The sequence below is a fragment of the Anopheles arabiensis genome, chromosome X, assembly GCF_016920715.1.
Source record: "Anopheles arabiensis isolate DONGOLA chromosome X, AaraD3, whole genome shotgun sequence".
NCBI classification, from domain to species: Eukaryota; Metazoa; Arthropoda; class Insecta; order Diptera; family Culicidae; genus Anopheles; species Anopheles arabiensis.
In genome coordinates, this window is record NC_053519.1 from 14,638,984 (window position 1) to 14,664,803 (window position 25,820).

Here is a 25,820-nt window from a genome sequence, read left to right on the forward strand (position 1 = left end):
AAAAACAAAACAAAAGATTGAAAAAAATGATGTTCAAATTTGGTTATAAAAAATATGCCCTGAGACCACCTGGACTACATACACTTTGATGATATATTCCATCACCTGATCTCTTCAATGAACCTTGGGATTGATTGATTGATTTATTTTTATTTATTTATTTATTTATTTATTTATTTATTTATTTATTTATTTATTTATTTATTTTTTTGTTTATTTATTAATTTATTAATTAATTAATTAATTAATTAATTAATTTATTTATTTATTTATTTATTTATTTATTTATTTATTTATTTATTTATTTATTTATTTATTTATTTATTTATTTATTTATTTATTTATTTATTTATTTATTTATTAATTTTTTTATTTGTTTATTTGTTTATTTATTTTTTTATTTATTTATTTATTTATTTATTTATTTATTTATTTATTTATTTATTTATTTATTTATTTATTTATTTATTTATTTATTTATTTATTTCTTTATTTACCAACAGTGTGTCTTGCACTTTTGAGGCTGTGACAAATATAGTACTTAAAACTTATCCTACACCTAAATCCTAAATTATTCCCTTAACATCTCCCTTGATCCAGTGTCACCAAAATTGAAGATTAATAAAATTAATTAATGTAAACATCACTGGTCATTTTTTCGAGCAGGTACTCGAATCTAATACTAGCTTTGAGGCTAGAATAATCTAGACTGAAAATCGAATGCTAGTTTTGTGTGTGGTTTTGTATGGAGTGTTCACATGATTTCAGCCTCCAACTGTCAAACTCCATACAAAAAGCTGACTAGAATCATGAAGGGCCCCATAAATGGAAAATTATGATTTCAAAAGACAATGGTACAATTAATCATAAAAAAGACAGGTATATGAACTTCTTACAACATCAATAATGACATCCATTTTCGATAGATGAATAACGTTTGCATAAAAAAAAAATAGTGGAATTTTATCGCGGATGACTAAAAAACAAACAAAAAAATAAGACAACATCCTTTGAAAGGTATTTTTTTAGCTCACTTGCAGAAAAAAAAATCTACGACCTTGCGAGCTACCTTCCGTCCATTGTTAGGAATTTTCACCAGTTTTGAAATGCTACCTTCGATTTTTATCAATTCCTCTTCATTTTATGCGACAAAATTGTTGGAGTAGCGCTTTTGCATCACGCGGGGCCAGTAAATTCTTGATGGGGCGCAGTCGAATGTTGGTTCACTGACTAGGGGTGTCACATCTATATTCAGCCGCTCCAAACTCTTAAGTAATCGCTTTGAGTTGCGGCGTCATTGCATGCCAGTGGACCAGTGGACGCGATTTACGCTTCAGGACATGCATGTTGCATGTGTTTCCCAGGTCCTATTTCACGGACTGGCCGGTTGCATGGAACTCCCTACCAAGCGAACGCAGCGACTTTTACTTCGGGAATTTTGCAAGAATAACTCTCTTTCTGCTTAGTCTTTATAGAAGGTTGTTCAATCTTCTACGCTGGTTCAAATCACGGAAAATAATTAATTATCCCTTTACTAGAGTGAGTTGAGTAGCAAAAACAGTTATAAGGTTATATGTATACTGGTCTACTTTTCTACTTCGGATGTGCGGAAGAATCTTCTACTCGCACCTGGTTAGTGCTTTTTCATCAACATAATAGAGATCCTAACCGTTCAGGAATCTGGAGTAACGTGAGTACCGTGGTGTCTTAGCGCATCTCCGGTGAGGTGTAGCTCTCGTGCGAGTTGAACACTCTTCGTGCAGAATTGTTGCAGTAGACGGCACATACAAAGAAGGGGATTGCGAGAGCCAAAGGTTGTTCGGGTTTCAGCGACTGCCAGCATTGGCCGGCGACGGAGTATTCTGGCAGGAACATAGAGGTGAATCCTTGAAAGCAACTCGGGACAGTCGATGGTTCCGTTTAAGATTCCCGTGATAAGCGAAAATCTGCTCAACACGTTCGGCGAGGGGCGGAATCCCAAGCAGCAAACACCCAGTCCTGTAGTCGATACGACGCGGCCAATCACGAAGGGCGAAGCACGTTGCCTTCCGTTGGATGGACTCTAGCCACGCAAGTGCCCCAGTAGATGCTGGCCACCAAACAATGCTAGCATATTCCAGTAGTGGTCTGATAAGTGCGCAGTACAGTGTCTTGAAACACATAGGATCACGAAGCTCGCGCGTCATGTTTATGACCAAGCCAAGTAGGCGATTGCCACTAGCGACTACTTGGTCTATCTGTTTTTCGAAGGAGAGTTTAGCATCTAGGAAGACTCCTAGATCCTTTACACAGTTCGCTCTTTTAAGGTTCTGACCATCAAGCGTATAGTTAAACAGCGCTGGAGCACTTGAACGGCTGAATGGCGCATTTATCGATACAGACGCTTAGTGCGTTACGCTTGTACCAGGAGACAAATTCAGGCAGGGTGGCTTGAAATAGAAGATGGTCCTCTGGCTCACGGATTTCACGATAGCTTTTGGCATCATCTGCGTAGAGTAGGCAACTATTATCCGGGAGTACCGTGCACAAGTCGTTTATGTAGAGCAGGAACAACAGAGGCCCTAGGTTGCCTAGGCTGCCCTGGGGTACGCCGGAAGAGGCACCGATGGATCTAGATTGGTTGGAGTCCATTTTAACTGCATATGAATGACCATTTAATTCACAATTTCATACACTTTACCAAAGGTGGTGATAATCAGAGTCTATCAAGTTTTGCCAGAAGAATGTTGTGGGACACACTATCAAAGGCCGCCTTAATGTCCGTGTAAATGGCATCAACTTGCATACCATCATCAATGGACTTATAACAGCTGCGAACGAATTGCATCAGATTTGTCGTAGTTGATCTTTTGGGCATGAATCCGTGTTGGTTGATGCTGATGTATTTGCCGGCAGATGCTAATAATGGTTCATAGATGAGGAGCTCGAACAGTTTGGCGCAGGCAGCCAAAGAGGTAATACCTCGATAGTTCACTGCTTCGTTTTTGCTGCCCTGTTTGTGGATGGGTGTTAGCCACGAGACCTTCCACAGTGATGGAAAGGTTCCTGTGCGCAGAGATTCGTTAAACATCTTAGTCAAAACAGAAGCTACCGATACAGCACAACGCTTGAGAATTGTCGCTGGGATACCATCTGGCCCCTCGGAGTATGATGACTTGAAACGCTTGATTTTTTGGGTAACCAGGGTCTCGGTGACGATAGGTAAAGTGGCATGAATTGCATCTACCGGAGTATTCACAAGTGCGGATGCAACAGCCTCCGGATGTGTGATGTTTAAAATGAAGCTATCCTCGAAACGCGTGGCGAACAGTTCACAAATATCTAGTGGCGAGTGTGCACAATTATCCTTATACCGAATAGTTCCGGGGAGGCCAGTTGACTTGCGCATGTTGTCGGCAAAACTCCAAAAGCGGCGAGGATACTTTCGCAGGATTCGTTCAGTGTGGCGTATATATCGATGATTGCAGACTCTATTATACTTTATATTATTACTTGTAAGCTACACATAACTCACTAACTCTCACTGTCACTTCTCTAGAGTATGCTATAATTATAATGTTTGGAAGTTTTACAAAATGTAACGAAAATTGTGAAGATCTTTACAGCAAACTAAAACATTTGAAGAGTTTGACCAGAAAAAAAAAACAAAACAAATATCTCGTTAAGATAAATTAATCACAACACAAAGCACACATCAATCGAACAAAAAAAAAACGATCAGTCATCTCAACAACAAAAAAAAAAACCGTAGCTCATTGCAATTAGCTTACCAAGTTACCACAGCCGCACTAAATGGTACCAAATTGTTGCCCTACGCGGGCGATCGGAACTGCCCCCCAAACTGCTGCTGCTCATCTGCCCCAAACTAGCCGTAGTAACGGTGTGTAGCGACCCAATCGAGCCCCCGGGTGAGAAGCCATTCACCCGCAACAACTGACCAACGATGCGATGCAACCCCCAAACAAGCGGAGTCCATTTCGGAGGTCATCATAGCTGGCCGGAGCTTAATCAGGTGGGAAGGAGCCGGAGAGAAACAGCGGGTCGCATCCGGCAGCATCCGAAAAATGGCACCGTTAGACTGTTGTTGTTTCCCATCCATCTCTTTTCCGATCCCTTCTCTCTGTCTCTCTCTCTCTCCCGCGCAATCTTTCTTCATATATCTTCGTTCGTTCTCTTCGCTTCCCGTGCCCAGCATTATCACCCACGTCGTCGACGTCGCCGTCGTGGGCTCGTGCTGCTGGAGTGGATGGGAAGTGGAGCTCAAAACGCGTCCGCCTGATGGACTGCCTACGTTCCACCCCCCTCGCCCGAAAACCGATTCCAATTCCGATCGATCGAACGCGGCCCGGGCTGAGGGCCGGCACTCTGTCATTAGTTTAGTGTATCTTTTGCCTGCTTTGATGCCGTTCACCGTCCGCCGGGGTCTCACGCTTTGGGGTAAATGTTTGTGTGTGTGTGTGTGTGTGTGTGTGTGTGTGTGTGTGTGTGTGTGTGTGTGTGTGTGTGTGTGTGTGTGTGTGTGTGTGTTTGTGTGTATGTGCCGCTACTTTCCGGCATTTGCGTGGAGAGCGTCTAGAACGCATTGGAAACGTACCGAAACCGGCCACCGGCGAAAAGGTTAGCCCCAGGTTCTTATGCAAAATTGAAGCACCAACGAGGCAGATACAATGTGAGGGGAAGGGGTGAAGAGAGACCTACGAGAATGGGAGAAAGACTGATTTCCTGATCGATAGGAAGCAGGGCAGGGTGTTGAAAATTTGTCAAACGTCTCATCGACAGAAACGGCGAAAGGGAAGAGTGTAAAACAAAACAAAAAAAAACACACACACACATACCGTGGGACACCCGCATTCTCAAATTAGCGCAGGAAGGCGCTGCCAACCCTTTCTACTCTCGTTAAAAAGCAAAAAAAAAAATACCTTAATAGTCAGAATGGTACAGTATGTGAAAGATTTTTCGTTCAATCAAAAGACTCGCAGCAAGCGACGAACCTTTTATGCGTTTCGGCGAGCTGTTTTTGTTGCTGTTGCGCCGTATGAACGAAGCTGAAGTATGGAAAAAGTAAGCAATGGGGAAAAAACACCAACTCCTCCCAGATCGAAACGTTGCTTCGATCGATATGTATATGCTGAAAGCATCTCCGTCCGGGATCGATACACGCTAAAAGCCAGCGCTACCGGGTTTACGCTCAGATAATCGCATGCTTTTAATCTTCCCTCGCGCCACTGCCCCGCTCAAACCCCGGCTGCACCGTGCTGCAGTTTCGCTGTGCAGCTATGCCGGAATTTATGATTTTCCTTCAAAAAGCATCCTGCCTTCCCACACACACAAACACACGAACATCCCACACTCCCGTTGCTTCGATCCACTTTAACCCGTTCTTGGTGTGCGTTTGTTTGTTTTTTTTTGCGTAAATATTGTTGAAAGAAAAATGGTACTTCCTGCTGCTTAACTTACGGTTTTGTGTGTCTGCTTCCTTTCTTTCCTCCACTGTTGCTGCTCGGGATTAAATTTATTCGCCCGTTTTTGTTGTTGTTGTTGTTGTTGTTGTTGTTACACGTGTAGCTTGCAGGCAAAAGGACACGCGGCGGAACAGTTCGGCGCGGACCGATCGCAAATGATACAAAACGTACTGGATGGTTCGGTCGCGTACGGGGTTGCGTGACATTGCGTTGTTGCTTTTTGGGCACGGAGGGGTGGAGCGCGGGTGACGGCCTTTGCCTGAGAACGGTTTCAATTATGCTGCGCTCAGCTGCTGCTGCCGGTGCTGCGTTGGTCGGTGCCATCATTTATGGCGGGCGGTTCGATTTCGGGATGGCCTGCAGCTCATGCGTTCGGTTTTGCAAACTTCGGTGAGTGGGCAACTTTATGGCCCCTGCAGCACGGGCTGGCGTTTGTATTAACAGATTTTAAATAAATTTAAATATGTGACCGTGCACATACGGTTAAAATAGTGGTGCAGTTTTTGTCTGTTTTTTTTTTGCGAAGCTTGGTCCCGTTCTCTTACTCTTTGCGTCCGACGGCGCAGCTTAGTCTCCCGATGCGATGGTAAATTATGTTATTTTCTTTTTAAAAAAACTGTCATGCAGCAGTATGCTATAACAGATAGGTTAACTTAAGTGTACACTAGTACCTAAAAACCACCCCAAGTAACATTTTAAATCTTATCATAGTTTTAACGTTGTTGTTACGGTTATTCCATTAAGCCTCCCTTTTTCATTTGAATGTCTTATATGAACTAATAAGACTACAATAAAACACACTTAAGACTGAAAGGGCCCATCTACAGAACTCTGTTAAGACTACTTGTTAAAACAATTTCTAGACCTTTAAGATGTGAGGCGTAAATAAATTATCAAAATTACAGCTTATTGCTATGGATATGTTCTTGAGATGGCAATTAAGTAATGATTATGAAGTCCTTATAATTGTTGAGAATTATTTGAGAATTATTATGTTGTCTTAATATTTTTTCTGATTCTGAAATCGCTCGCGTATGAGCAGAAATCCATGCCAAGAAAATGTCACTGTTGAAATACATTATAATAATTTAAAAAATATCAAAGCGCCTCAATAATAAGCAACTTTTAAGATTAAAAATAAATTATTTTAAATATATAGTTTTCATTGAAACGCCCTGAATTTGCACAAAAAGCTTTTTCAAGGATGTGGCATAATAAATATGACGGGAAAAACGTTTGGGAAATAGTCATTTTTCTATTTGTCTTGTAAATTATGAATTGGTTTATCTACACATCAACATGGCTGACACATTTTGGATACACAAATCAACAATCTCATGCATTAAAATGGATTCCATTGGCTTAAAATCAAGAGGACTTTCCTGATCACAAGTTCAGTCGATTTGTAGTGCTGTATGTGTGACTAAGATAGTTTTAAACAGCACATAGCTTTAGTAAGCACTTGTGCAGATTAACAAGTTTTAAGTCTCTCCACGTACAGGTAGTGTCCGAAATACGCGCAAATTTACACAATCTGAAATGGATTTCTGAATTTGACAGTTCTTTGCACAAATTTTATTGATTTGGTACAATATCAGTTAATAGCAGCATGATTAAAAAAAACTAAAATTGTTTAGAATTTGAATAATAACCACCCACTGCAAGTGGGTTTAACTATATAATGGCTTAAATATATAATGGCTGAAAACCGCTTCTTCACGCTTTGTGTTAATAGCGTATCTTAGATGCAGCCTGTATAGTTTGTCCCAAGTTCCCTTCATACAAGACTTAATAAGCATTTATTAAGATCAGTTGATCTTGATGTCCCAGTCTCAAAATAACATGCTTAAGGATACGTTTATTGGATGGTTCAAGCCAGGCATCTTTTAAGTCTTATAAGACAGTCTTATAATCGCCTTCAGAACGTTTTAAAGTTTTAACAACTTCAAAGACTGTTAAGCATCTTCAAAATACATGTTAAAACTATAAGGCTTAGTACACTCATAGTAAAGCATTCTTTAGACATGTTTAAGTGTAAAAGCTATAGGAAATGTTTCTTGGGACCTTCTTACTACCTTATCGTTATGGCAAAACATCTGGTGACTAGTTACTAACTCATTCCAAAATAACTGAATTGTTGTTGAGGTTCCTCGCTTATCCAAAAAAACAATACAGATGATTAAATCTTCTCGTTACTGCAATTGTTTTGCTTTGCTAAGAGCTATTGTAACTAAGATCTACCAAACGCTCAAAAGCTTATGTCTAAATAACAGTTACTAAATTCAGAAAAACTAGATTATTATTAGAGATTTCGCGTTTGCTTAAAAGACATCGTTCATGATGGAGTCTTCTCGTAACTGCAATTGTTTTGCTTTCAATTACATAATGAGCAAGAGTTTGAGTTTATGATTTAACTCTTAAACTGTAACCAAGCTCTATGATCTACCAAACGCTTGAAATGTTCTAAGGCAGCGATATACATAACATTTACACATTAGACATAGACATTTAAATCTTTTAGAAACATTGTAGGTATTATTGTTGTTTTTTTGTAGTTATATCATCCAAGCATGGTTCTAAATTAAAGATACCTACTTTAAAAACTAATTGTTTTCGGCAATCAATTGAGAATCGGCAATAGATGGCCAAAAATGTGATCAGTCAAAAAATAACAAAAAAGGATCAATATCACTTCTTCAAGACCCCATCCTCACACGCCGCAAAAAATATTGAAGATATTCGGAAGATGATACAAAAGTCTGAACGGTTGAAAAATTATCGATTATAAAAATGCTTTATCGACAAGTCATGCCATGTCAGATCAATTGATAACTGATTCCTTATGAAAAAGCACTTTGATAAACGTTGTACTCGTAAACAGCAACAGTGTGGAATCGTCGTTCTCGTTAAAACAACAGAGGGTTTTAAATATTTGTTTTTGCTTTCAAATACAATCGAAAATGTCCCTAAAATAGTTTAAAGGGAATCCAACTGATTTGCGTGAAACTAAGAAGAACGAATAAAATAAAATAAAACAATTATCGCGTGAAAATGTATGGAGCTGTTTCACTATATTTAAAATTTTGTATTGCATGTTTTGCATTGGCGAAAGTCTGATGCTCTCCCATGCAAGTCGCATGCAAAACTTTAAATAAATTTATTGTAACCAGGCTTTAGTATATCTCATCAATATAAAATTTCGTGTGCGACTTCCTTCATTCCGAAAGTCTTATTGTCGTGTTGAAACAATATTAAAATTTCATAACGGTTGCATTAACAAAATCGACAAATTCATGGGTTTATCATGGGATTATCTTCACCCGCTCTAACAAAACGTTATTTGCACTTTGAATAGTAGTATCCCATGAGACAACAGACAACTTCTATCAGTCATCTCACCTTGATACCTATATCAGACACCCGAATGACATCCCGTAGCGTCTTAAATGGACTCCGTACAGAAGTTTGTCGTCGCATAAGAACGCTTCGGTGTTTTGGTCGCCAACATCTTGGCACTATTTCGCAACAATCGAAGCATCGCAAGAGAGACCAGGTTCATTTTTGAGGTTCCAAAAGATGCAAAAAATGAAGACAGAGGGACAAGTGGCTACATTACTGTGTATCTGGGCCGGGAGATCGATACAACCCCCCAAACAGTGAAATAGTACTTGGGAAACATGAACACATATATCAAGAAGCAGAAATCACGTCCACTGGCTTCGCAGCGGCCAACAATGACGTCAAACTCAATGCGTTCATTTTAAGTTAATTTCGACAGACCCTAGTCCGCAAACTGATACAACATCCGTCACAAATGTTCGTTTTTTTGTGGACCAACATGATGGAAAAGCTTTTCTCTAACAATTTTGTTGAGAACACTTAGGATGCCTTCGTCCATCATGGTGAAAACTTACGAAAGGCAACTCGCAAAGTCTTAGATTTATTTGTGCAAGTAAGCTTAAAAACAATCTTGAAAATTAATCATGTAATTATTTCTCCTAGTAGTTTTTCTACAGCCAGCCAAAAAAAATCAATTTTTTCATGTAAACGTTACGGGGATATTGATCACGAGTTCGAACATACCGAACGATCCATTCCACAGTACTTCAATTACTATTGAAAGAGTACGATGGTATAAAATGTTATTCTAAAAGATATTCACTAATTTGTTTACGAATAGTTTCTTCCCATCTTTCAAAATCAGTTAAAATCTTTCGCGGGCCGGATTGCATGTTGCGCGGGGGACGCATTTAGCCCGCAGGCCGGATTTTGCCGACCGCTGTTCTAGGGGATTGTTTCTAGGGTGCGCGTAACGCTTACTCAAAAGACAAATTTGATGATTGAGTCTTCTCAAAGCTGCAAAATGTTTGGTATTAATTAAATAAAGAATAAGCGTTTGAGCTTTAATCTTGAAGATGTACCAAACGCTCGAAAGCGTATGTCAAAATTACTGTTGATTAGCTACTAAATTCAGAAGATCTGAATTCTTTTAGCGGTTTCTAGCTTATCCAAAAGACAATATGCATTAGTGATGGGAAAAATGAATCTCAGAAGGGATTCGAATCTTCGAATCCCAATCCTGGATGGGATTCGAATCTTTGAATAACAATCCCAATCCCAATGTGTTATAGCGTTTTATTCTAGTTAGCAGCGGGGGAGAGGGGTGAATTATTTAAAGTTCGAAGTCGTTCTGTTTTACTCCAAATTATTTAACTTTGCAGTACTTACATCATAATTAGTACATGTCCCCGACGCGGACCTTTATTCAATATCAAATAAAATAATTTATTTAGTGATTATAACTCCTCATTAAATGCTACATTTCACGAACATTTTCCATATTTTGACTGAAAACTGCGTGACTCGACTTCCGAAATTAGAGATACGTGGTTTCTCTCGACCCCCATTAATAGCGTATTTCGGGGACAGCCTTTAAATTCAATCGCAATCCCAATTGCAATCGCAATTAGAATCCCAATCGCAAGCAGAATCCCAATCGAATCGCAATCCCAATCAGTATCCCAATCGAAGGAATCTTCTAGGGATTCAAATCCTACAAACGGGATACGATCCGATCGAATCTGTCTAGGGATTGAATCTTCGAATCTTCCGAATCCCGAATCTCCCAACACTAATATGCATGGTTGGGGTTTATTTTAATTGTGCAATCGACTTTTTTTTTTCAAATTGATGTTACCTTTGACTAAGCTCGAAAACTGCAAAGAAGCTCAACAAGTTCGCCAAGATCATTCTTTTTAAGCTTTAAAGCATTAAAGTTTGTGCCACCGTAACTTGTGATCAGTTATTTAAACATTTTGAAAACAAAACTGAAATGCTTTTGAGGTTTCACTCTTACCCTAAAGATAGTGTTGATGATTGAATCTTCTCGTAGCTGCACTTGGTTTTATTTTAAATTAATTTAAGCGCTAGTGTTTGAACTTGAAACATTGAACGCTCGATGCGAACACAATGTAGCGCTGCGTTCCAACCATACGCCTTCGGGGGACCGAGCAGAAACCGTTCCGCATCCTAACCTCGGGCACATTGTGTGTCCCGACGGCCCAACACTCGACGGCCAGCAGTACTGCACCGGGGCCCGTGAAAAGCCGTTGCGCTCGTCATTGTTTAGGCAGGAGGGGGGGGGGGGGGGTGCGGTTGAGGGGCAGGCGTTTGGTTATCTTGATGGGTTGGCACTGCAAGGAGACTGCGCGATGCACACAAACGGTTAGCCCTGCCTCCTTTGCCCCATCCCCCGCTCCCGGGGGTTTCCTTGCGCCGAAGTTCATCCGGTTCAAGCGTGATGAATTTTGCAGACCAACAGGGGGGGGGGGGAAATGGAAAAGGGTTGGAGCGGGAGCGAGCCGTACCGGACGGATGGACGGGGAGAAAACACGGTACGAACGGTGGGAAATGTTGAGAAAAGTGGCAAGCACGGGGTCACGGGGTGGGTCATGTTCTTTGGCGATCGACGCGAAGCTCGGCCAGATCGTGGCTCAGCACACACACACACACCTGGGCACGATCCCTTGGAGGGAGGAGGAGGAGGAGTGGTGGTGGGTGCTACGTCCACCAAGGCTGGACTTTGCTGCTGGAGTGCCAAGGAAACGAGGAAACGACGGCACTGATGACGACCCCAGCGGTAGATAAAAATCACCATTAGATTAGGGCGTCGTGTTACGTTCTTGGCGGTTGGCAGGCCGCCCTGCGAAGACTGTTCACCCATCGGGATGTGTTTTTTGCGACTTCAAAAAGGAGGTTAAGAAATTTTTATGTTTTGAAGAAAATTGGTACAGTTTTTATTCAATTTATTGGACAAAATGTGCAACCTTTGTGTAACAATTTTGCACGTTGTGCAGATATTCTTCAAACCCATCACAGCTTCATCTTCCTGAAGCTTACTTGCAAGCGCATTGAGAGGTAAGCACCAAAAGGGAAAGAAAGAAACAAAACAAGGGCAGGACAGGAAATGAAGGGCCGTACCCGACAGTTGCGCGAGCTTTTTATTTCTTTTCCTCTCCTTTTTTGTTGCTTTTTTTGCTCTGACACAGCTCACACACAGCTGCGCGAAAAAAAGGCAGAAGGAAACGGCCCGAACGGTACTTGCGCGCTTTAGTTGGCGCGATCCCGGCCGAGCAGTTGTGATTTATTTTTGGCTCCACTGCTGCTGCTGCTGCTGTTCCCCACAAGCTCTGCTCCTAGAATCCTAGAGCGCTCTCGGAGGGCGCTCTCGGCAAGCCGCTCGGCGGAGAGCGGGAGTGCGATTACGCAAGTCAGGAGCGAGCACAGCTGCGCGCGTGAGAGAGCTTTCCAGCTCGATCGGCACACGCAGTTCCGCTCACGCCGGCTCTCCGCAATCGATCGGATGCTGAGCGAGCCTGCCTTCGGCCTGCGTGCTGCGAACGAGCCAAGACGATCGTGTTGCGCTTTGCTGCTCCCCCGTGCGGCACGCAGCGCAGACAAAGAGCGATTTTGGTCGAGCCGTGCGCGCTGAGCGAGCAGCTCTGGGGCTTCGGCCGAACCGCAACCGAGCGCATTTACATTCGGTCGCTCGCTGACGGTGGACGTCACCACAGGGGCTTGCTGTCGCTGCTTTCGAATTCTGCCGCTCTGTGAAAAGGGTGGCGCAGTTGCGGCTTGAAGTGTCACCCAGCGTTCGCGCGTTGAACGGCCGTTAGTAGTTGGTTTTGTTTTTTTCCTCTTCTGCTCTATCGCTCGTGCGCCGTGTCACACAGTTGCGGCTTTTTGGGCCGTGTAGACGGAGCGGAATTGCGGGGTGGGTGTGTGGCGGTTCGTGAGAGTGTGTATCGTGTCGTGAAGTATCGTCCTCCGCCGATCGGTCCCTGGCTGCCGGGCACGCAAGTTCAATTTTATTACCGTGCGAGCAACAAATTGGTGACTAAGCGTAGGGGCTGCCTTTATGCGAATTATTACACCAGCCCCGTCGCTGTGTGGGTGTACGCAGTTGTGTGTGTATGAAAGTGAGTGTGAGTGTGTTTACCCGCAGCTGTGCGTGTGCCAGTAGTAGTACCACGGCAGCACTCAATATCCCGGCTCCAGTGTTGTAACGCAATCCCGACAACAGCCCGACAAATCCGAAAGAAAAAAAAAACACCTAAAGGACCCCTAAAAACGACTGTTGTCACCAGCGGCACGGGGCGAATTGTCATCGGCCACAGCATAGTGTACCGTGCGCAAAATTCAGAACACCCGAACACGGAGCTAAAGGAATCGTCAGGCCTCCATCCGTCCATCCAGACCCGATCAACCCGAGAATTTGTGTGAACAGTGTGCGACCGGTACCCGTACGGAGGGCCGGAGTGCGTTCGCAGTGCGTGGGTAGTGTGCAAAAGGAAAACGAAATTCGCATACACAATCACACACACACGCACACGCAGAGAGGGTGGGTTAGTTGGTGAAGCATTGCGTGGGTTGTGTTGTGCGGAATATTGAACGCGACGCAGCGGAAAGGACCTCGCAGCCACCGGAACGAGAAACGGGACACAAGGTAAGCCTACTTCGGGGAGGGGTGGGTGTGATACTGGGGAAAGGAATGCACTCGCACTCCGATTACTCAATTAAGGGCAGGCATACAAATTGCAGCAGAAAAACAAAACGAAGCTCCTTGGTGGCGCTTGTCAACTCGCTCGCTGCGGAAATTAAAAACATTGAACAACTGTCAATGCCATTCCTGGGTGCGTGTGCGGAACTCTATTCTTGTTCTATTATCTGTTTTGTATTCCTCTCTCTCTCTCTCTCCTGCTCTCGCTCGCTCGCTCGCCTGTTACAAGTTTTGTGGTTTACTGTCAGCGTGTCCTTGTCCTGAGCATCCGTTTTGTTCTTCCCTCGCCCCAATCCGCGTGGGGGAGGGGAGCGACGATAAAATCGAAACGCGTGCCAAAGGGTCATAAGCCCGTTCCACGTTCTGGCGTGTTGGTGATGGAGCGAAGCAGCAGGGTGAGTGATGAGGCGAATAGTCAGCAGTGTGATTTGAAATTATGGTAATTTAAGAATTGAGGAGAATTGCACGCATTCACAAATTGAACCATTATTTTTTTGGGGGAGGAGAATGTGTGAAAATGGTGACAATTTCTTCTTTATTATTGAACTTACACGCGTCAGTGTCTTCATTTGCCAACAAGCTACATATTTTTTTGAAAATGTTAAAAAAAAGTGAAATTGAGAAACTCTGTAAGTGGAAGAATAAAAGGGTATAAAAACATGAACATAAGCAGAAATTAAAGAAGATACTGATCATAAAAGATATAAAGACAAACCGATATAAATAATGTGAACATGACCGAAAACCAATCAAAAGAATATTTAAGAGTAGAAAACAAAAAAAGAAAAAACAGCTTGTAACGAGATATTTGAGTAACACAAATGATAATTTAAATGAAAAACAAACATAAAGCTAAAGAAAAGCCATCAAAACTCGTTTAAAACAATTTAAAGTTTTATCTGCCAATCTTTCAAAACGAAAAATTAACGAAAAAATTGGTAATAACGATTGCTAATAGACAACTCCACTTGACGCCAAAACCACAAACATCCGGATAATTGGATCGCCGAATAATTTGTGTTTACCTTTCGCCCACCACCCCCCCCCACCCTCCGGTGCCGTGCCGAAGCGATCGAAATTGAATCATTACCCATCTGCCAGTTCACTTTCATCCAGCCGCGACCTTCCCTCACGCGCTTACTTATGCGATTTACTCGAGCGCAAAATTGTAAACAACAACCGAACGGGAGGGTTTGGGCGGTGGTGTGCTGATTTACTCCCTCTCTCTGTCTGTCTCTCTCCCTCTCTCTCTCTATCTCTCTCGTCGGTGTGAAATGTTTGCTTTTCCTCGGCACTTTTCCCGCGCGTTTTGGGCGGGTACGGGAAAAAGGTGTGCCTCGCAAGGGAGGTGAGTCGGAAATCAGCTCCAATAAACACTTTGTCATCCGTAGCTGCCTGCCACGACGGCGGTGCCCGAGCCGATGAAAGTATCGATTGTCGAGGGCACGGCAGCAGCACCCGGGGGCGAATCGGCGGGAATTCATTGGTTCCGGGTTTTGGAGTGGTAGAAATCGATGCATTGACAGCGGACAGAGAATGGTTAAGGAGGTACAATATTGGCAGCAGATATTGAGGCTCTTTAACATTCCATGGCATCGGAGTTCCGGCAGTGGCCTTTGCGCGATTGCATCATCATCATCATCATCAATTCTCGGTTGTTGGAAGACAGTTCCTTGAGGACGCACTTCCTTAGCAAAGAATCGAACCAAACGTCTTGCGTTCGTTGGGACACGTTGGGCACATGCTTTGCCGCTCGGGGGTGTTTAGTGCGTGCTGCTAAAACTAACCTACCCTGGAAGGTAAGCACACCAGCTCGGGCGTGGAAAGCCTGTCCGAAGCCGTAACAGTGCCTTAATGCAAGTGCCAAGTTCACGAGAACACTCCAATTCATTCCGTTCTGCCGGTTTACCCGAGCCAATCCAATTTGGAGCTGCACTGGGCGGAGTGTCGCAGCCTCCTCGCGTGGCCCGTGCGTTTAAATGGCAGTTAAACGTGGAAGCTTTAATAAATTGGGGCCGGGGGGGGGGGACAACAAACGTTGGGAAAGGAAATGTCAAGTCGCACAAGACGACGAACTTTAGTTGGCAAAGGCAAGGTGGAGAGCGTGCGCGGGTATATCCAATCACCTTCCAAACGGCCTTCCTACCACCTTCACCTCGACCTATGCTCGGGCTCTCTCTCTCTCTCTCTCTCTCTCTCTCTCTCTCTGTCACACACACACATACTGGCCCGCTCTGACGGGCTTTACGGTTGCCTTTCTCCGTTTTCCAGCGGGCAGCGTTATGTCGCGTAACGGCGGGCGTAAGGGCCCGCGTTTGCTCAGTAGCATAACGAGCATAACAAATCTACTACACTGCCCTCCCTCCCTGCATTTATAGACCTCCTCCCCCACAGTATACCGAGGCCCTGGGTGAACTTTGGAAGGAAAGGTAAATCCGGTTTAGAAGGTTTAGCCGCACCTAGGCCCGGACCTGTCGCACTGTCCTGCCCGGTGACTGCCTGGTTTAAAAGCCTTCTTAAGGCGATTTAGCGACCCCCTCCCCTCTCTCCCTTTTCCCCTTCCTCGGTGCACTGAAACATCGGGAGCACTTGCCGCACCACCAGGCCTGCAGCCCGGCAGGCCAAAAAGGTTGGGCTCTGTCCGATAAGACCAAAGAGAAGGTTTTTGGGGACCCATTCGGATCCCCAATTGGACAGGGAGGGAAGGATTTGGGGGTGTGTTCCCTATCTTATGCACGATTGACTTTTCCCCATGGGACGGGCTTTTCTTTTGCTTTCGTTTTTATTTTCCAAAAGCAATCACTTACCTTTCTGCAGAGCAACAGAAACAGCATTGTGATATCGAAGCGTTATTTAATGTTTTTTTCTACATGCTTTAACACATTCAGATCCTTGAGACCTCTACATGTGAGCAGCTATCCTCACCCTAAACAGGACAAGTTCATGAGTTTCCGACCAACGGATGCCCAACTTCCGAGGGACTTTTCCCGATTCTAGACACCACGGTCGCTTCACTCCTTCACTGGGCCTGTTAACGCGATGATTAATCGACCTCGCGCTCCACCGCAAAAAAAGGGGATTAGTCGGTTTCATTCTCCAAAACTTTGGGCCCGATTTGTAGCGTCTCTCGCTCATGTTCTCGATTCCTTTTGCGTGTCAAATCTTGGGCTTCTTGTGAGCTGTGTGTGTGTAGTTAATTCATCATTTGAAACGTACTTTTTCGTCTTCCTCTATTTCTTCCAAACTTGCGTGCGTCCGGACGGGTTAGGCCTGAATGCCTCACCCTACTCATGCCAGTGCTCATAAATCACCACCGGAATCGTAATGACTGTCCGCCCAGCTGTGCGTTTGTGCTATAAAATGTTTGCCTCTTTCGTTTCCAACGCTGTGTACGTGTGTCTGTGTGTGGGTGTGCTACGTTCTTGGGTTTCCAGACAAAAAAGCACACACAAAGTGACAGGCAAACGATAAAGTTTTATTTTTGCAAGATGATCAACCGCAAGACAGTGATTGCAGTGCAACGAGTTCTGTTTTTTGTTTGCTCTTCCGGACAGCTGTGTGGGTGTTTATCGGCTTGCCTGTATCGGTGATCATTTGCCCGCTTTATTTGTTTCGTTAAACTGTTTTAAACTTCTCGGCGTCTGTTGCAACACAAGGTAATGATGTTGTTGTTGTTGATCAGAACATCAATTTAATAAAAAAAGAAAAAAAACGCCATTTGCTCTAAAGTATCGTTTCACATGACCTTTGGCCGCAGCTACTCGTTCGAATCTGTGTGTTTGATATTTTGAAATTTAAACAGTTCGTCTGCATTTTAAAAATGTCAACCCATATCCATAAACAACCGTTCTACGCATGTTAGATTGCGTTAGGCGACGAACCCGAATTATTGCTGCTAATTTATTCCGCCACAGCTGAATGTCAAATTAATTAAACGAATAAAGATCATACCTCGTGCGGCTCAAGGAGCTGCTTGCCTGGCTGCACGTGCGCATTGAGTTCATTGCACCCATTAGCTATTCATGCAGCCCTACCGGTGTGTGCATCATGTGCCGTCTCTTCTCCAGCAGCCTGTTTTCTTCCTCCTTCGTAAACGTTTTATCGGCACGAGGCCAAGATACAGCAAAACAAAAGGCGAAAGATCGGAAATCCCTCCCAAAACTTGAGGCCCATAAATAGAAAGTTCTTGCGCCGCGTCGGTGGTGGTGAGGGAGCAAGAACCGTAAGCTGGCACTTCCTCGTTCATCTTTGTAGCGTGGTCTGCCCCGGGGTCCAGGGTTTACCGAAATCACGCTAAACGCTGCCATAAGTAACTTCTTCCTCCCAATTAGACGCTGATGATGAAGATGAAGAAGTTTCCTGTTACGGTCGGACGTGTGTGTGTGTGTGTGTGTGCGCATCTTCAAACTCATCGATCTTTTCCATCCCGTCCGCTTAGCTCCGCTTAAGGTGGGTCATGTGCTGTTGCTGTACTTTCCCAGTGCCGAGGGTTCAAGACTTTCTCGAGAGGACGGACCGGCGTCGCTGCCTAGACTTTCGGCTGTTCTTCCTCGACACCGGTCAGACGGGGGTCGGATCTTGTGACTGGGTTGAGGACTGCCGCTCTTGGGTACGAGTGTGTGGCTCGCTGCCAGCAGCAGAAGTGGTGGCAGTAGAACCCGATGATGCGCAGAACAGGATCGATTTCATCTTGATGTGTCTTTTCCCTTTACACTCGCATGCTTGATGAGAGGCTGCGCGGGTTTCGCCCGTTGCGGACAAGAGGTTCTTGGAAAAGGTTGCTGTTGAAGATGAGTGCAAAAAAAGAATAACAACCCCACCTTTTGGTTTTTTTTTGAATTTCAAAGCTGACGAATTCGTTGGCGCGTTCCAGGAATTTGGTAATAAAAATAATTCCCGCTCGGCTCGTTGATTTACTGGCGTTGCATTCTTCTGCATAATTTTGGGAGAACCTTACCGTTAGATTAACGTTTCGCTATGGAGGAAGAGCCAGGGATGATCGTGTCTGGAGCGATGCTGTAGGCTGCAACGTGTAACGAGATAGACAGCGAGAAGTTCAGCATATTGGTGGTGTCTTCTTTGTAATATGACATAAAAAGTGCTTCCTCAAAGTTTCATGTAGCTAGATTCAAGAAGTACGAAGAGCCAAAGTTTCCGTCATTTCACAAGAACTTATTATAAACCAAAAAAATAACTTACAGAGTTTCTCAAGCCAGCTCAACATCGTAACACTATATTTTTTTAATAGGTGACAAGACAGCCGACATACATTTTCCAGATTCGAGTAGGGATTTTACGCCAGTTTAATGTATTTTCGGATTAAATGATGCGAACGCTTTGAGTTCCAGATTCTAACTGTCTTTATTCCTCCTAGTTTGATTCCTATCAACTCTAATCCTAACCTTATCTTGTATGTATGAGTGTACGGCTTATCTTATATGAATATGGTGCTTGGCTATAGCTATTGGTGAATATAGTGGTGTGTCACATACACATAGGATGGTTAACTCGCGTTCAAAACCTAGTGTTACCAAATCGAAAAGAGTTCGTAACTTCGAAAAGGCGGAATTGTATGTACGATGGTGACAATCGTTTAACCTATTTGAAAAATAGTGTTACGATGTTGAGCTGGCTTGAGGAATTCTGTAAGAAAGCGATTTTATCAAATTAATGTATGCTCCCACGCGTTCTGCTACCGTTTTTTTTTTGATGTCAAATTCCGATAGAGTTTTCGGCAGCGTCCTCTACCCGACAGCACGATCTGTCTGTCAGCCCGGCTCTGGTGTCAATGACTTTGCCGCTCTCCGCAGCTCCATCGAGTTGCGCAACTTGTTTTGTTTGTTGTTTTGCGCAGCTCGAAACACGTTTCGGAGCAATTTTTCTAAACTGGACTAGAAGTCCTGGGCTGCTACCCGGCCGATGGCTGTCCCGCAGCTGAGTTGGCTTTTAATTGACAAATGCGTTTCGAATCGCCGGGACGGTTTGTCGCCCGCCTTTTTCCTGCCGATTGGTTCCTATCAGTTTCCTGCGCTGCTTTGTTGCTGCCTGGTTGTGCGCAGAACGAGCGGGACGCCCAGATTTATTTATGTACAATAACAAAAGCAAATAAAACAAGGCTTTAAAAACATGGCCTCGCTAAAAGGTGCTGTTTGGTGCAGCGGAAAACTGCACGGTGGCGATGGCCCGATGGGAGAGCTAACCTTCTGAAGGACGGATGGACGAACGAAAAGGCAAAAACTCATTTGATAAAAATAAAAATAAAAGTAAAATAAAAAGCACACACACACACACGCGCGTTCGCACGGCAATATGCAAAACAGGCACCCCCCGGGACAGGGTTCGGGCCGGGGGAGACGGGGCGATAAGCGATTTTTATTTATTTCTGTGTCCGTAATGTCATGTCTTCCGAACCCTGCCCGTCCTCCGTGTTGCTGCTTGCTGCGCTCTATCCGTACCCCATACTATCCGTTTCAGGTTCGTCGTCTGCGATCGGTGGAAGGATTTTGATTGCGATCGGACTCGATTTATTAGCGATGTGAAGTTTCTTCCCTGCGGAAACAGGGAATTGCACCGTGTCTTTGCTCGCCTGCTTGGGTAGGAAAGGGAAGCGAAAGGAGGGAGGGGGGGGGAGGGGTGTCTTTTTACGTCACAACATTTGTAAACACGTTTTTTTGCGTTTGTTGTTGGAACAGATGGTCACTTAATTAACACTTTTACGCTATAGTTCGCAAATGATTTGCATGGTAAATGGTTATTGGAGTTCTCCTGCAGTGAAAATACTTTTCTAAATATCCCCTTTGAATTTTGTAATTTCTTTTTTATAAATTAATAAAGCAAACAATATAGTAATCCCTCTCTAAAAACCTTGGCAACTTTTTAAATGTGACAATTAAGTGCACGGAGGTATGGAAATGCTGCAAGCTTGGGACACAATCACCCTGGAGAGCCCAGCACGACGAACCGATCCACTCATTGATAGTCGATTTTGTGTGTTTTTATGCACGCCTAGCCCAGCTCCACATCTATCCAGCATTGCAGCGAGGATTAAAATGGCTCCGCTATCATCAGTGCCACCATCTTTCCTGGCTAAGTAGAGCTTCCCACTGCTCGCGACCCTTGCGATGGCACTTAGCGAGCGCACTCACTCGTTGCGTTGCGAATGACGGTTACGCGCCCTGCGTATTTTATGCAATCCTCTTCGCTCATTAAAGCCTTGGGCCGCGCTGGGTGGCTGCCCGTGTTCCACCTGTGCAGTTGCGTTCGTTGCCAAACCCCATCCCCGGCTAAGAACGGGCCGATTAATATGCCGATGTGGTGGTAATCATTTATTTTTCGCTATTGCGACAGAACGCAGTGCACGGTTTTTATTAGCCAGCTAGGGACTTTAAAGTGCAGTGGCAGTAGCATTTGTTCCGTCCGATTAGCAGTGTGCTTTGCTGCCTGAAAGAGAGCAAAGAAGAAAAACACACAGAAGCGGCGAGATAGAGATTTTAACGGACCGGCGCCAGTTCGGCTTTAAAATCTTTACCCCCGGTAGCGCATTTTTATCTCGCGCAAGAGCTTCCTTTCTAACGACCGGAGCGCATAGCAGCCAACTGTTCGGTGGGGGATGAAATTACCCGCAGAGTGGAGTGGCAGAAAGAGAAGTCAAAAGCTAAAAACGAAAAGCCGGAAAGGCACCTAATGGACTGGCGACACCACGCAAAAATCGCCAATTTAATGCCAATTTAGGGGGCAATTTACATTTACAAAGACTAGCGCAATGGTGGGCGAACGGTGGGAAGAAAATCTGGAACTGGCAAAGCTAATGAACTGGCTAAAGCGCCGAGCTGACAAGACAAAAGCCGTACAGCCACGTTCAATAATTGTCTTTTTTAACGCTTTCATTAATTCGACCGATGCGTCGATTGATTTGAGGACTTAATTGAAATCGCGCACGATTTAAGAGGCTAGCATTTCCACGCACATTCCGATGAGGGCGATCAGGCTGCAACCGCATCCTTGACCGCTTTTCATTTGCTCCAGATTTCGGACTGTCTTACTTACTTCCCATCACGCACCGCAAGCGACGAACGCCAAGAACTGGGACAAGCGTTACACATCCGTTAGCTTCGCTTCACGGGGGACACGAGATTATCATCCGGCGGCCAGGTTCTAGGAAGGTTCGGGCCGAGGTTGCAGCGAAAATTCCTTGGCGATCGTATCGCGATGGACCGCTTTGTATCGCGTTGGCGCGAAGTGGGTTGTGAACACAGGGAAAAACACTGACCCGTCCCCGTTCATTATCTTTCGCGAGTGTCCTTGGGAAGCGCGAGCGGAAACCCGAGGTCCCCATTACTTCGGGTCGGGGTTAGGGGAACCCCTATAGTATCCTTAATATCCTCCCCCCTCCTATCGGTTTGGTTACATTTCTAGCCCAAGGTCGCCCCCGGACTGCTGTGTTATTTTTATAATGATTATCCACTTCATTCGTATCTTCCTTCCCTTTCAGCCAGAGTTCCGTCCCGATGCTCGTTTCTTTCCCTCCCCAAACGGCTTGGCTGTGTTCTTTAATGGCCGTTGATAATCTTTTCGTTCCAAAAATTCCACCGCTCCCGCTTGGGACGAATTTTTAATCGATGTTTGTTTGTTTTTCCTTTTTTTTTATTCGTTTTGGCTTTTTGGATTCTTACGGAGCGGGAGGTTTTGGCCCTCCGTGTGCACTATCGGTGTACAAGGAATTTCAGAGAGGGGGGGCGGTGCGGGATCAGGCTCCGATTAGGTGGCATTGAATTGTGGGATAAAGCGGTTAAACGGTCCTGGCAGAGCAGTGAGTGAGCTAATGTGTGGCGATTGATTGGCTTTGCGCTGCTTTAGAGCTTTTGTTTCAGTGTGGTCACAAGACCGAAGGTCAAGAAGTGGCCTGTGCAGGGGTTTTGCTTCAAATTTGATGGTCCAATTGCTTGAGAAAAATAATTTCAAACTTTATCGTTTATGTACCACCTGAATCCGACTTTTTCGAAAGAAAACCTTTTTTCAAAATAAACCTAAGTAATTGAAACAATGAATAACATATAATGAAATAAACAAGGAGGTGTGTAAGTAACGCAAAAACAGCAAAAACGAAAATGTTTAGCTTTTTAAAATTCGATAACAATGGAAAAGGAAAAGACTGAAAGAAAAGAAAAGCAAAACAAATTGAAGTAAAAGATAAGAGTATAGCTAGATCCTAAAAGAAATAAAAAAAGAGAACAAAACCCATAAATGAAAAAAAGTAAAACAAAGAAAGAAAAACAATAGCATTGGAAGAACAAAAACACAAAAGATAAACAAATAAAATGTGAAAAAAATAATAATTCCCATAAACCCTGCTTAAAGTGAACGTGAACGGAACTGTGAAATCAAACGATCTGTTACACTATTTGTTGCCGTCCTGGCCAACTCAACCATTTTCTTCACCTTCTCCCTCACCTCTCCCCTGCTCGCTCTGTCGATAGCAGCTCTTGGGCCGCTTGTGATAAGTTCGAGTAGACCTTGCAGAACCTATCCACGCTGTGATAGGCGTACCAGCCGCAGCAAAAGATCGCCGCCACCTTGCTCTAGATCTGTTTCTTCGCCCCCCCTCCCCTCCCCACCCTTCTTCCATCCCCTTCTCTGAGGTGATAAATTTTTATGACTAATGACTAGCATTTTGTTCCGATTTTCTAACCGATTCCGCCACCGGTGTGCTGGGTGTCTTTCGTTCTGCTCGGTTGAAGTGTGTGGATTCGGAAAATGACGCCGAAAATCCATTAGCACACACACACACACACACACGTGCGTACACAGGCAGACCATTTTGCACCTCGCGCCACCGCCAGAAGCGTCAGGGTGGAATCGCGCGCCCCCCGAAGCTCCGAAGTATCTTTTTAGCGTTATCGCAAAGCGTCAATTTGAGCACGGCACCTTGACTTACTTCCCACCCCCCTCAAAATGAAAGTAAAATCACACGTTGTGGTGAAGCAAGACGTCCAGCTAATGCCGCGGGACCATTTTCCGCACCTAATTGCACACGGGAAGGCGGAGCACGGGATGTTTCCCGTTGGTCAAGGACCCATCCCGCCGGCGTTTAAATCATTTTCCCACTTCCGGCGACAAATTAACACACTTTGGATGCGTGTTTCTGTGTGTGTTTTTCAGAAACAGTATCGTGATGGAATAGATAAATTGAGCCACTTGCGAGCGAAAGGACGCGCACCCATACACAACAAATAGTGCGATTTTAGGTTAGCACGTTCTGGAGGAAAAAAGGGACACCCAGTCGCGTGCTTGGGCGATGAAAACGTGCGCTACCTTTCAAGGACGATCGGGTGGGGAGAGATAGAGAGAGAGAGGGAGAGCACTCTCTTATCTCGCCCATCAAAATCGCTCATCGCCGTTTCATACACTCTCTCGCTCCTCAACAAAAAAGGGTCCTTTTTAGCATGTTTCTGCCGTTTCCGACGTGTCCTGGTCCAATCGCTCTGGCATTGGCCTACTCAATGATAGCAATCAACCTGTTCGACTGCGGCGAAGGGGCGGGGAGGGGGTAGGGTTTGAGTGATTGTCTGTTTGACGCGTCGCGTGCAATGATGTATCGGTGCGCCGGGTTCCGTGAAGGACACGCACGCATGTCCTGGCGCGTACCACGTGGCAGTACTTGCTGGTGACATTTGCCTCCACCTGTGAACCTTGTCGCCTTTATCGACTGAACCTAACCGTTGGTAAGGGCCAGGGTTGAGCAACTTGCGCTGGGAGAAGAGCATTATTCGTGTGATGGTTTAAGATTAGTAGTAGTGAGTAGTAGCCGTTTAAAGCAAGAGAAGCTAATGCGAGCAAAGGAGCGATACATTAAAGCGTGAACGCTTCTCGTTACGATATGGAAATATGGAGTTTGGAACGCTCTTTGGAGCGATCAATGGAGGAACATTTTAGTGCGGTAGACTATTTGCAGCTTAAGATAAGCTAAGCAGCGCCCGGCTAGCTGGAGCCAACCAACCAAGAATTCCAACTGGAATTCCAATGTTCCAACTGGAAAGTGCGTTTAAACGATACATTCTTTCCTATTGATGTTGCTGCACCCTGTCGTTTGCGTTCGCATCTTCCCCTTGCCCTTTTAATCCTCATTATCTGTCAACAACGCGGGTTTCCCTGGGCGAGGGTATCGGTTACAGTCGTGCGCTCGGTAGCAACTTTCCACCCCAGTTACAATTTATCCAGCCCTCAACTAGGAGGGGCAGGAGGCGTGTATCAGACAGCTGCCTAATGCAACGCCTCTTCGTAGCGTGTTGTCACACGAACCGCGCGCGTCCGTATTTGATTTCACCTTTACCAATTAGTTTGGTTTGTTTTTGGAAAGGATTTGGTTTGCCTTGTCTTCCACCTCGCGCTGTTGAACAAAAAAGAAAAAAGAAAAAAAGGAAATCCATCGTCGAATTGGAGACGCTTTATGACACTGTCCATCTAATTGGTTCAGTTTATTGCTGCTGAAAAAAAAACATACATTGGGGGGAAAAAACAGTGACACACGGGACAAAAAAACAAGGCGACCGATATCGAACATACGGTGCCATACGCATTACGCCGCTAATAGAATCATAAAAGCGAATTAGTGTGACGTTTTGTTACGCTCAGACCACAAATCGGAGCCTCGGGAACAGAGGACGTACAGCCGCCGCCCACCTGGGGAGGTTTCGGAGTGTTTTTCGCAACCGTCCAATTTTTTTATTTCCCTCTCTCCCTCTCTCCGGCGTGTCCACGGGATAAACCGCGCGCGCAGACGACGAGGAGTCGTCTCTGCCGCCGTTTACGAGCGGGCATTATCGGGTTAAAGGCTGTTAAAATGCTGTTTCCCGCACCACAACATCGGTGCGACGGCGAGCGATAGGATTACTCTGCTCCGCAAGCGTCGTCTTTCAGAAGCTAATCAAATCGATTAGCCGCACTGGGAATAGGTTCGCTTGTGGTCAATCTGTCCGTAAGTGCCATTTTTTATTGGCAAGCTTATTGCGGCGCATGGGAAAGTGGGTGCCGGCGTCCACGTTGAAGGATGAACATTCTACCCGCTTCCTCACAACTGCACAGCCAAAGATAGTGCGATGAAATGCGCCCAAATTCTTGAAGTGCTCTAAATTCTTCAAGTTCTCACAGCAAAAAAAAAAAACAAAATACCTTGAACACCTACTGGTTTGACCACACCAGGCCGAGCGGGACCATCGGGTCCAGTGTTCGGGTCAAGCGTTCGGGTCTCGCAGGGCCACCGAAACAAGCTGACCGATGTCCCCGTTCGTTGTGGTCAACGC

The 25,820-nt window shown here is 44.7% G+C and overlaps 1 protein-coding gene across 4 annotated transcripts in view; it reads left to right on the plus strand.

Moving 5' to 3' along the window:
* Positions 1-12,512: 12,512 nt before the first annotated feature.
* Positions 12,513-25,820, plus strand: part of LOC120905807 (cadherin-86C) — a 114,572-nt gene continuing 101,264 nt past the window's right edge. For all 4 annotated transcript variants that reach the window (XM_040316972.1, XM_040316976.1, XM_040316973.1 and 1 more), the window contains exon 1: positions 12,513-13,467. The gene's annotated coding sequence lies outside the window, so the exon portion shown is untranslated. The remainder of the gene's footprint in view (positions 13,468-25,820) is intronic.